Here is an 11,360-nt window from a genome sequence, read left to right as displayed (position 1 = left end):
GTCTCTGTCAGAGCCCTTTAAATCTTTCACACAAAGGGTTTTCCTTTCCTGTAGGAGGAAGGAGTGCAGCAGGCATTGTGCAGCCTTGCTGCAGCGCCAGGCACTGGCAATAACCTGATTAGAGGATCCCCTCTTCCTCTCTGTCTTTCCCTCTCGAACCATAAAGCACTTGCAGATGTGAAGGCAGCTTCCCAGCAAGGCTCACCTGCTCTTTGCAGTGCTTGGTCTTGATGTAGCTCCAGGGAGCTCTTTAGAAAGTCCTTGTAAAAGTATCAAAGGGATCATTGGATGTTTGTGTTAGGGTGGATGTATTGCCTCTGATTCGTTTTTCTGGCCCAGGCTTTGTTGTGTTGTTAAAGCTTTATCCTTCCACGAGCAGCTAGGGTACCTGGGCAGACCAAAGGCCTAGTTTGCCCAGCACCCTGCCTCCATGGCTGTAGTTTCATACCTGTTAGTACTGGCCTTGTGCATTGGACCAGCCAGTGATGCATCCATTCTGGATCACTTGTTGGCATGTACGGAACTTGCACTGGTTTTACGCTTGTATGCTGAGGAAGTAGTTATGTAGGAACTCAGACGATATTTAGTGCAACAGACACCTAATCTGTCAGAATTAGTCCACCAGCATTTTTTGAGCTGGAATAACGAGGCTTTATTGGAATGCTACTCTGGTTTTTGTCATGTTTTTGAGCTCTAACTGGGGCAACAAAGCCGGATTTGATGCATTTTTTTAAATTATAGCCTTAGATGGTCAATATCAAATGCTTTGGGAAAGAAGATCAGAAGGGGGCAAGTAAGCAGTGATTCCTCATACTGTTCTCTCAGATGCTGTTAACCAAACAAGACTGGCCATAATGATATGAATTTTATCTGCCTCTGCCGGTGAAAAGGAAAAAGTACAACAGAGACATCAAGGAAACCAGCACAGTCTTGTCCCCAAGTACGCACTGCTGACTTATCAGCTTTTAAATTGCTGACAAATGACAAGCTCCTGTAATGATCCAGTTCAGAGGGTGCCTTCTTGGAGAAACACAGGGATGCTTCTGGCAGGGTCATTACTGGAAGTCGTTAATCACTGATTTGATATTCAAAGCTGATGGTGAAGTCAAAACAGGTCAGCATGCTAATGGTCATCAGTGGTGGCAACGACCAATTTCCACAGAATTATTGTCAGTGCAAGCAGCAATAAGCAGCTCAGAAAAGGCAATCTTTTATTTTTAAATGGGAGCCAGTACGGGGTGGGCTGTAGGGGCAGAATGAACTGCTGCCTGACAGGAGGCAGATTTGCTTCTAATTGGGAGAGGCGAGCAGTCAGGAGAGATGCAGCTGTAATTCCAGGGGCAAGCAACATTTCCCAGCTCAGACCATCTGCTGTCATTTTTGACTGAGAAATTAAACAAGGTAATGCTTCTGGTTAGCACGAGGGAGCTGGCGTGCATTGGCTGGGGAGGTGGTCTGTCCTAGTGACTGCAAAGCTGTCCTTCCTCGACTGCCTGCTCCAGGGTGGGAGTTGCGCAGAGCTGTGTGTTGCCCAGTTTAAAGGTGGAAAATAAATGCTGGGAGCTCTTGAAGTCATTGCTTAGCCCTTGTCTGGGAGCACACTGTTCAGGAAGGCTACAAAATGCCCTTTCATATCCAGTACTCCTGTTTTCTGGCAGCCTGAAAGATACTCCACGAACAGCGAAGGCAGGTTCGTGGTGTGTTTTCCCCTAGTCCTACATGGTGGTATGGAGGTACATTCTGGAGCCCAACTGGTGTGAACAAAGTCACAATTTCTTGTGGACCCTCTTGTTTGTGTCCGGTAGTTTCCTGCTCTGTTAAACAGCTGAGTCACTTTTCCATGAATGTTGAGTTTCAAAGTATTTTGATATTTAGTTTTATCTTTTAAACACCTTTGTGAGTGGATTTCCCTCAAACGTTTTCATTTGCTTTCTTTAAAAAGAGAAAGAGCACTGATTCTTACCGGGAGCCAGAAGTGGTGCTGCCCAGCTATGGCTCAAAGCAGTGAGGGGTTCTCCAGCCTGCACTTATTCCTGCACTCGTGGATGAGGAGCTGCTGTGCTAATGGCTGTGCAAAATCGGAACAAAAAGGCTGTCCCTGCCCTATAAATCTCCCCATCTAACTCCATCTTGTTATCTCAGACACTTTTCTTTGGGAAAGAAAGATTCCAGCATCACATTAGGGATTATTGACTGAATTATTGACTCAGGGTAGGTGAAGCCGAGACATCTTGAAATTATTTCTCTACAAAAGCATATGCGGTGTGAGAACAATACCTCTGGAAATGGAGAGAGGAGGACAACAAGTGCTGTTTGATCACACTGACCTTTGCCGAAGGCGGGTTTCCATCTGGGGATAAGGCAGGAGCTTCATCACCCTTCACTTCTCTGCCCCTGTGCTCAAGCGGCCTTTGGCTGGTGCAAGTTTTACTGAAATGGACACACATGTACTAGGAATTGGACTTGAGACCAGCAATTAATTTCACATAATACCTTTGTTGTCCCTGACTTGGACCAGATTTGAACTAGTGACCTGGAGATGAAAGTCACCATAGTCCCTTAATAGTCCCCTGAGGCGGGCAGGCCGCCTTCTTGCTGGCTGTGCTAAAAAACCATGGCCAGGCTAATTCCCTGCCTCCCTCAAGTTTAACCCTCTCCCACCCCCCTTTCCTTCTCCCCACCTCCTCCAGCCCTCCTTTGCCTGCTGGGCATGACCAGGATAAAAGGAAGAGCAATGAGAGCCATATGCGAAGCCTTTTAACCCCTCTGCAATGGCTTGTGGTGAGTCTGGCTGGGGGGTGAGTTATGCAAGTCCTGGGGTCCTCTGGGTTGCTTGAGCCTCCAGACACAGCTTTGAGAGGGGACTGCATCAAGTGGAAATGTATTTGCTGGAAAAGAAATGGGAGTGTTCAGGAGTAGAAGACTTGTAACTGGCATCCAGGTGTAGAGTACAAGGCTCTCCCTGGTTCCTGCCGTTCTTCATCTGATGCTCATACAGTCTTTACCCTCTAGTCCCCTGCATCTCCCCATATGGAGGGAGTGGCTAGTGGGGTGGGTTGGAGAGCAAATTCCCAGCATCTGTGGTGTTGCAAATCTGAGTGCAAACACAAGGAATTACCCTTTCCCATAGCATTATCTTCAATCCTATTCCTAATGTAGACTAGGAAAACCCCTCTGGCCTTGAATCTTTCAGACAAGATGCAAGACCATCCATTTTCCTGGCCTCTCTGTTGCTGAGCCATAAACCTGGAACTCCAGAAGCCAGTGTAATACTGATGTGCCCTCAGATGAGGAGGTGAATTGAGTTTGGGTTTCACTCTTTAGCCAAGAGGTTTATAGCTGAACCTATCTTGCCTCGAGGACCTTCAGAAATAGAGCTTGAAATATATTTCTAAAAGGGGATTAACCTAAATTTGAATATATTTGTGAACAGAGCAGACAGGAGTGCCTGTCTGCATGCCTCTTACCTTGACTTGCCTTTGCAGTCTCCCTGCCTCATCTTGATGTCCCAGGGCTCCTTGTCTGACCCTGACTTTGCAGGGGAAAGGTGGGAGTGTGATGCCCTAACTGAAATCCGGCCTGGATAGGGAGTGAATGGCGACAGTTCCCATCTGATGGCCAGTAAGTCATGTTCTTGTAAAGTACCAGCAGCTGCCATCCTGTTCCCACCGAAGTCCAGGCCTCCTCTCTAGGATGAGATGTAACCCCTCAGCACTAGTCTTGCTTCCACTCGCAGCAGAGCTGCCCTGTTTTGGGCTGCGTCCTCACCAGTGAGAGCTGGATCTACTAAGTGCCAAGTCCTGTAGCTGTGGTTGCATGGTGGGGAGGTGGGGTTCTCTGAGGTGTGTTTTATGAAGCCTAAAATCCATGTGAGAGGAAGGAAAAGTGAACTACATCCTAGGAAAATATGTCATTTTGGTGCTACCCAGGAAGTGTCTTGCTGTGGTCTGGTGAACACCACGAAGTGACGGGCGTGCTTTGGCAGCAGAAGGCGGCAGTGAGGTTTGTGCTACAGAAAACTCCCACCCTGGAATGCAAAGCATTTTATGGGCACTAATAAATTAAACCTCATGTGTTGACTCTAAAAATGCAGTGGTAATGAAAGAGCCTGAATTTACAGATAAGGCGAGTGGAGCACAGAGTAGTGTGCTCATCTCTCTGAGGTTGCAGGACCATCCAGCAGCATGGGTGGGATGATACCTACGACCCCATCTCTCCTCCACAGTGGCCTTTCCTTTAGGCTCTTGCTCCCCACCACAACATACCCAAATATTCTCTTCCAAAATCCTCCCTCTGACTTTCATCGAGCAAGTTAATGGGGTACTTGTTAGTCGCCTTTGACAGATTCCTCAGAAAAACAGGCTTACTGTCGTTAGCCTGGCATTCTCTATCCAGAGGAATGCCTCTCCACTGGAAAAAAAAAAAGTTCTGGAAATTAGAAAAATGCTGAAAACTCCATATGTCCCACTCTGTTCTCCAGAGCTGTGGCTGCTCAGCAATCCCTGCTCTGAGGGCTGGCTGCCAGATCAGTGACATGAGTTCGTTAGGAGGGGGAACACGTTTCTGCAGGTCCCATGCTGAGGAGTGTGCAGGCAGGCGGGCGGGAGCTCTGCAAGGCCTTCTGCGTCTCCCCACCAGCTGACATGGAAACAGGAGAGGCACCCTGTCCCTAGCTAATTTTCTTTTTTCCTCAGTCCTTTCTCCCTTTCACAGATGTCTTAAGGACCTTATAAAGTCTTTTGCATGTGGGCTCTTGGCCCTGATGAAGCAGAATCTGCCTGCAGGCAGAATAACCCCCTCTTGGACAGCTGGATGAAGACATCACTCATCAAGCATCAGCCCTCTCCAGGTAACAAATCTCTTGCTCCTGCTTTGCAGGAATGTCTGCAGTCACACGCTTGCACCTGAGGCTGTCAGCCTTCAAAGCCCCTTCTGCCCCGCACCCCCTGCTCTCCCGGTCTGACCCCCTCCCTGCTCCCCCGGGAGGAGGGAGGGTGCACACATGTGCTGGTTTGGGGTTTGGCCCTGTGCAGCCTGCACAGCTCCAGTCCCAGCCGAGCACCTCCTGGCTGCCAGGGTGGGGAGGAAATCTCAGCGCAGGGCAAAAGGGAGTTGGGTCCTGTAGGAAGGGAGCAAACTCCCACTTCCATGCTGGAAGGGTTTGCTAGGATCCAGCACTGCCCTTCTCCTCAGGCTGCTCTGCAGGCTCCCTACAAACCCATTCTCGTTCCTCTCTCCTCCTGTCCACCCAACCTGGCTGCTCCGCTCAGCCTTCATTGCTACCTGTGCCTTCTAATCTCCCCCACTATATAATAATGGTATTAATAATAATGAACAATTTACACAAATCTTTTTTTCCCCTGGGGGTCACAAAGTGAAATGGGGAAGCATGTGAAAGGATTTACGTGAATGTGAAGGACATTAGTTCAGGAGGTTGGCCCTGGTCAGTGAATTAGTGTCCCTTGGTGTCTTGCCACAGGGAGGTGATGAGATGACAACTCGGTCATCCTGCTGTCATGCAGGAGAAAAAATGAAAGGGTATTCTGCAGCAGGAGTGAGAACTGGCAGTCCTGGGAGGGTCCGTGCCTGCCTTACATAGCATAACAACAGGAGATGGGACCAGCTACGAAGGCTATGGCTGAGCTGTCTGTTTAGAAACAGGTTTGGGGGTTAGGTCCATGTCCAGTGAATTTTGGCTAGTCTGCTCCCTCCAGGGGTAGGGCAGGAAGGTCACATTCCCCTTGTGTAACAACGTGCAGTGCAGTAACAAGAAGTATATTTTGCCTTAGAAATTGTGTTGCAGTAGATCAGGTGATTGACTTGTTAAGCTTTCTGCCTGTCAGTAGGGTTTACACTTTGTGTTGTCAAAAATCAAAATTTCTGAGTACAGTATCTGCCTTGTGCACTGTGCTGTACATGAGGGATAGGTCTTTGAAGCACTATTATGTTTTTTTGAGGGAGAAGCCTTTCCTTGGAACAACAGGAAATATTTCTTCAGTCATTGCCATGTGTCCCAAAGCATGAATTGCCTCTAGCACATGGGGAGGGTGCTGAAAATAGCAGTATGCAGACCTTCCCTGAGAAAAAAAAAAATATAAAAAATTAAATAGACACATGGTAGGCACCAGGAGAGAGGCAGTGATGGAGCCCTTCCAGGGAAAACAACCCTCCATTATGGGTCATGGAGTAAACACAGATGTCTTGAATTGTAAGTAGCTGGAGGAAGCAGAGCAGAACCATCGCGTGGTTTGCAGGAGAGGGTTTGCCTTGCGGGCAGGCCTGCGGGATGTTGGCCGCACTGTGAGACAGCAGAACCCAGCTTGGGAATTAGGTCTGGGGATGGCACGGCAGCTCTGCGTGGGGCTCGCCAATTGTTCTGGCCCCTCAGCTGCCCAGGAGCAGGTCCCACGTTGGCTTTCATCCTGTCCTGCAGTCTGAGAGCTCTCTGCCTCCCGGCTCACTACACAGAGAAGAGTTTTGATTTTTGGCTTGAACTTTTGTTAGGGGAAGGGAATCTATGGTACAGAAAAAAAAGGAAGCAACTTGGCCGAAGTCATGCCTCATGCATGTTTTTATCAGAGTAAGAATCAAGACTTGATCTCCCATATATCACTGGGCAATCTCACCTTTGCTCACAACCTTAAACTTTGAGAAGGAGGATCCTTAAAATAAATCAAAGTTAGTGAGGATAAGGACTGGGAACATATCGTGAGATGGGAACAGAGAGGAATTATCCTTCCCAGGCAAACCTGGGTCCTGCCCCAGGCTAGCCTCTGCTGCAGGAAAAATTGTTTATTTTGGTTACTTAGATATGAAAAATAAAAGGAAGGAACAACCGACAATTATTTAAAAAAAGCATCGGTGGCAAATAGCTGACACTTATTCACTTCTGGGTGAACAGTCAGAGGAGCACCACGACGGGGTGTGCATGGCAGCAGTCCTCCCTCCTGTGCTCTTGTGAGCTCCTGCCTCTGAGGACTCGGCCAGCTGAAGACGGTCCAGCCCTTTTCACTAGTTCTCTGTTCATATTGCTTGCATCCTTTGTAGTGACTGAGAAAGAAGGGAAAATAAAACTTGAAAAATAAAGGTGAGAGAGGCTGCAAGGGCATCGTCCTTTTTTTAAGCATGTGGTTAGTGCTCTGCAATGAGACACGGAGCAGCTCAGCCCACGGCAGCAAAAAGGAACCTGGATTCTGACCTCACCTGGGCTGCGGGCAGTTGCAGGATTAATAAAAAAGTAAATCTGGGCTTATTGCCATGAATAACATGATGTCTTTACATCCTGACCTAATTGTATTAATTCTTCATGGCAAGTATCATATGGAAGTGACTGTTCAGTACCTAGCAATGAGAGTAGTATTGACCATCTGGTGCTCTTGGCTTGGAAGGAAATAAAAGAAAGATGAAACAAAACTGAAAAACACAAGTCTTTCAGATAATGAATTAGCCAGGTTCATTAAATTTCACTTCAGATTTGTCTCTATGGGTATTTGTGTATGGGCAGGGTGTGAGGCAGTTGCATGGCTGTATCTAGGAGGGAAGTGAGCCCTCCAATGTGCAGTGAATTGTGGTTGTTCGGTGAGTAAGACTCCATAAGAACCAGTGGGGCCAGTTCGGTTTTACCTTACTGTTGGGTTTCCCTTTGTTCTGGGAAATCCTATATTAAGTTTCTATAAGTCCTTACCCAGGTAGTGGAGCTTGTTTATAGGCAAAATTAATTAAAGTCAACCTCTTTTCCTTCCATCAGTTAAAGCAGACAGGGAAGCTGATCTTTTTCTTATGTCTTACCTAAGCTTGGAAAAGCATCTGAGCCTGGTCTGGCAAGGCAGTCATATAAATCCTTTCCTTTAAATCTGCTCACATCTGGCTGCACAATAACAGGGAGCTCAGAGACAAAAGGCCTGTCTGTGCTTTTGTGTTTGATTATTTTTTTTTCTTTCCCCCAGTCCTGTGAAAAGGTGGTATGAGAGAATGGCACTCTGCATTGACCTGAGGAGCACTGCAGCTTCTCTTGGGGTTTGGCAGCAAAAATCTCCCATGAGATCCACCAAGGCTGAGGGTCCTCTTCTGAGGCATGCACACTTACTGAGTGAGCTTTGGCTTCAGGTGCTAAGATATTGGGACTTTTGCTGAAGATTTTTTTTGTTGTTGTTGGAATTAGCCAGCAGGAGCCCAGCTTGGTTTGGAAAACAGGGTGGGAAGCTTGAAATGAGTACTAGAGGGCTCCAGGGGGATGACAAAGTGGCTGGGTTCCTTGGATGGGTGGGGAGAGTAGTCAGGGAACCTGGGTTTGAGTCAGTGGTTTCCATCTGTGTAAGGGTTGGCCAGAGATGAACTTGAACTTGCTCATCAGCCAAATGTCCTTGCTGGACTGGCTACTTGTGGAAGACCTGTGTGTGCCAACAGTTTGCTGTGCTCCGTGGTGCTTCCTCCTGGAAGGTTTTGGGGAAAAAGGATTTAATTTATTTTTGTTACCAGGGACTTTCCTGCACTGCACCTATGTGGGCTGGAAACAAGTGAGTAGTGGCAAATTTGTTTGCATGGTAGGGCACTGGAATGGGTAGCAGAAAGGGGATGAGACCTCTTGGCTGAGACTGCAGAGACTATGTCTGTATGCTTGTACCCCAGAGCTTGGCTAATTCCATGCTAAATCTGTGGAATCAAGCAGGTCTTGAAGGCAACATCCAAGATGGTAAAAAGTGGTGGTTGAATCTCTCAAATGATTGAATCTGAGTTATTATTCAAGAAGATCTCATAGACCTTCGCATGAACAACATACACTGCTGTAGACTGGGTTTAGGTTCAAATGTACAGACTATTACTCCTGTGGTTTTGACTGTTGGTCAGACAGCACAACCCCTCTGTTGGGATGCTGCAACGTTTGTGCAGTGGTCTGAAAGTTCAGTGCCACTGTTGTGATGCTGCTAAGAAGGGAATCGGCCAAAGCAGGTGTGCCATGAGGGCTGGTTCTCACCTCTTGGAGGGGGTCATGTGTAGGGTGTTTCTATTGTGAGGCATCAAGATGGATGGTTTGGGGCAGTCCATTTATGTTCTACCTAAAAATTTCCCATAATAAGGATTATGAAGAATCACTGCAAGTTGCTGCTGAGTTGCAGGAGAAGGCAAACACTCAGGGAAACACCTTTCCTCCCTTCCTGAGACTCAGCTTCAGTCCCCACCTCGCCTCCCCCCTCCCTAGTCTCACCTCCCTGTGTCTTCGCAGCAGCACCACATGCTCCCCTGAGTGGCTGTAGTATTGGGGAGCAATGGGTTGTTTTCCATGGGTTTAAGAGTGATTGAGAAGAGGCGGTGTTTGGCCAAGGTTGTTCACAGCGTCCCCACGCACAGGACACGCTGCAGCCCCAAACCCTGTTGTTTATGCCCAATACAGCATCATCTTCAGCCATGGACTGAAGGAGGCTGATAACAAAGCAGTTGTTCTGACAAAGAGCCAGGGTCCTGGATGCTCACAGAGAAGCAGAAATGGGAAGCTGCCCACTGAGCAAGAGCAGCACTGAACTGGCATGAAAACCCTGATCCCTTAGCCCCAGGTATGGTTATAAGGAGGAGCTGAGTGTCTTTATGCCCCATTTACTAAATGCCTAATCAGCTCTGGCTTTGCTTTTAATTTAAGCCTGTCCTTCTTCCCCCCTTCCCAATAATTAATGATCAACATCATAATCCAGCCTGATTGCTTGACAGACCAGGAGCGCTCTATAACCATGGCCTTTTTAACAGGCTCCTTATTAGGTGTGCTTGTTAGGTAAACAGGCTGGGGGGAGCCCGCTATGGAGTAATATAGTTCCAAAACACTCCAGAGTTGCCAAAGCTGTAGACCAAAGCATGTGTGTTCAGGGCCATGAGAGAGGGTAATCTGTCACTGGCTTTACTGGCAGATGCTCTTAATTGTCTGCGCCTTTCTCTGAAGGATGGGTCATGGTTGCACTGGGAGAACAGTAAGGGTTTTTCTTCCTTGGGTTTCAGAATAACTGTGAGTGGTAGATGCATACGGTTATTGCAAAAAGCCCTAAATTTGTGATATTCATGTAGGACCCAGGTTCCCAGGACGCAACCAGCACCTTGCATCCCCTATTTCAGCGGGTGCTGGAGGATCCAACCTGATGATGTTGCAGGATAAAGGCTTACGTGCTGTGGGCTGGGACCGTGCAAACATCCTCCTGTCTTCCCAGTCCTGCTCCGCCCTTACTAGATGGGGTCTTTCCCTTAGGATTATAATGATGGATTTCAGACTTCTACTGTAGATATTAAGCTGGTTCCAGGGAAGTATTTTATGGATGTGGCTGCTGATGGTTGCAGTGAGCTGGGGTGGGGTGACCCCAGCATGTCTCTTGCTTGGACAGGTTTTGTTCTTCTCAAAGGTGCAGAGCTGCCACTGAAAATCTTGCTGTTGAGTGCTGAAAGGCGGCTGTCAGGCTGTGGGCAGCTGAGCTGGAGTAAGACTTTCCTATTTATTTTACTTAAAGATGCAAACAACAATCAGGCAGGAACCACTTTTGATCACTCACAGAATCTGTCTGGATTTTGAACCAGTGACCTGCAGGTCAAAGGCTTCATGCCCTCTTCGCTCCCTGCAGAATCGAGTCTATTGTTGTCCACCAACTGCAGGTACAGCCTGGCTTTCAGCAACTGCCTGCTTTTGAAGCCAAGTATGCAGCTCCTGAGTGTCTCCTCGTTGTTACACTTGCGCTTTTCACACCGTATTTTCATTTCGCAAGGCTGGGATGGTTCCTGGGATGGGAACCAGAAAGCCATGCAGCTTGTGATGGTCCAGAGCCAGGCTCCTTCATCCCTCACCTTCTTTCCTAACTGCTGTGGCTTGGATGAAGTTCTACCTAATGGTAGATCTGATCAGCCCACCATCTCCTGCAGCCCGTCTTGGAGATCATCTTGTGAAACACATTCCGCAGGCCCTCCCCACCCCATGCCAACCTGTTTCTTGTGTAGATTCTATAAATGAACCTGTGATTTCATGCCCTGGGGGAGCATCTTTGTGATAACATGCCCAAAGGTGGATGGTATGTTGAGGCCAAGCTTGATGCTGTGACATTTTTTTGGACAGAGGGTGTGATGTAATGAGCAGTTAGGTGTTGTCTCTGCAACGCTGCTTTCAGTGACTGTGCACACTAAGGACAAACATTTTGCTCTAGGATCATTCAGTTTCCCAGGGAAGCAGTTCTCCCTTTATTTCTCCTATGGACTCCTGATGTTTGTTCACTACTAATCTAAAAATGAACAGCATCTTGCCTGAAAGCAAGCCTTTGCCAGCTGATTATGGGAAACTTAAAATGTACTGAACTCTGATTCATCAGGGCATGATAAGACTTCATCCTTTTACAACT

This window comes from Phalacrocorax carbo, chromosome 7 (assembly GCF_963921805.1).
Source record: "Phalacrocorax carbo chromosome 7, bPhaCar2.1, whole genome shotgun sequence".
Taxonomy (NCBI): Eukaryota; Metazoa; Chordata; class Aves; order Suliformes; family Phalacrocoracidae; genus Phalacrocorax; species Phalacrocorax carbo.
Note: the sequence above shows the minus strand (reverse complement) of the source record.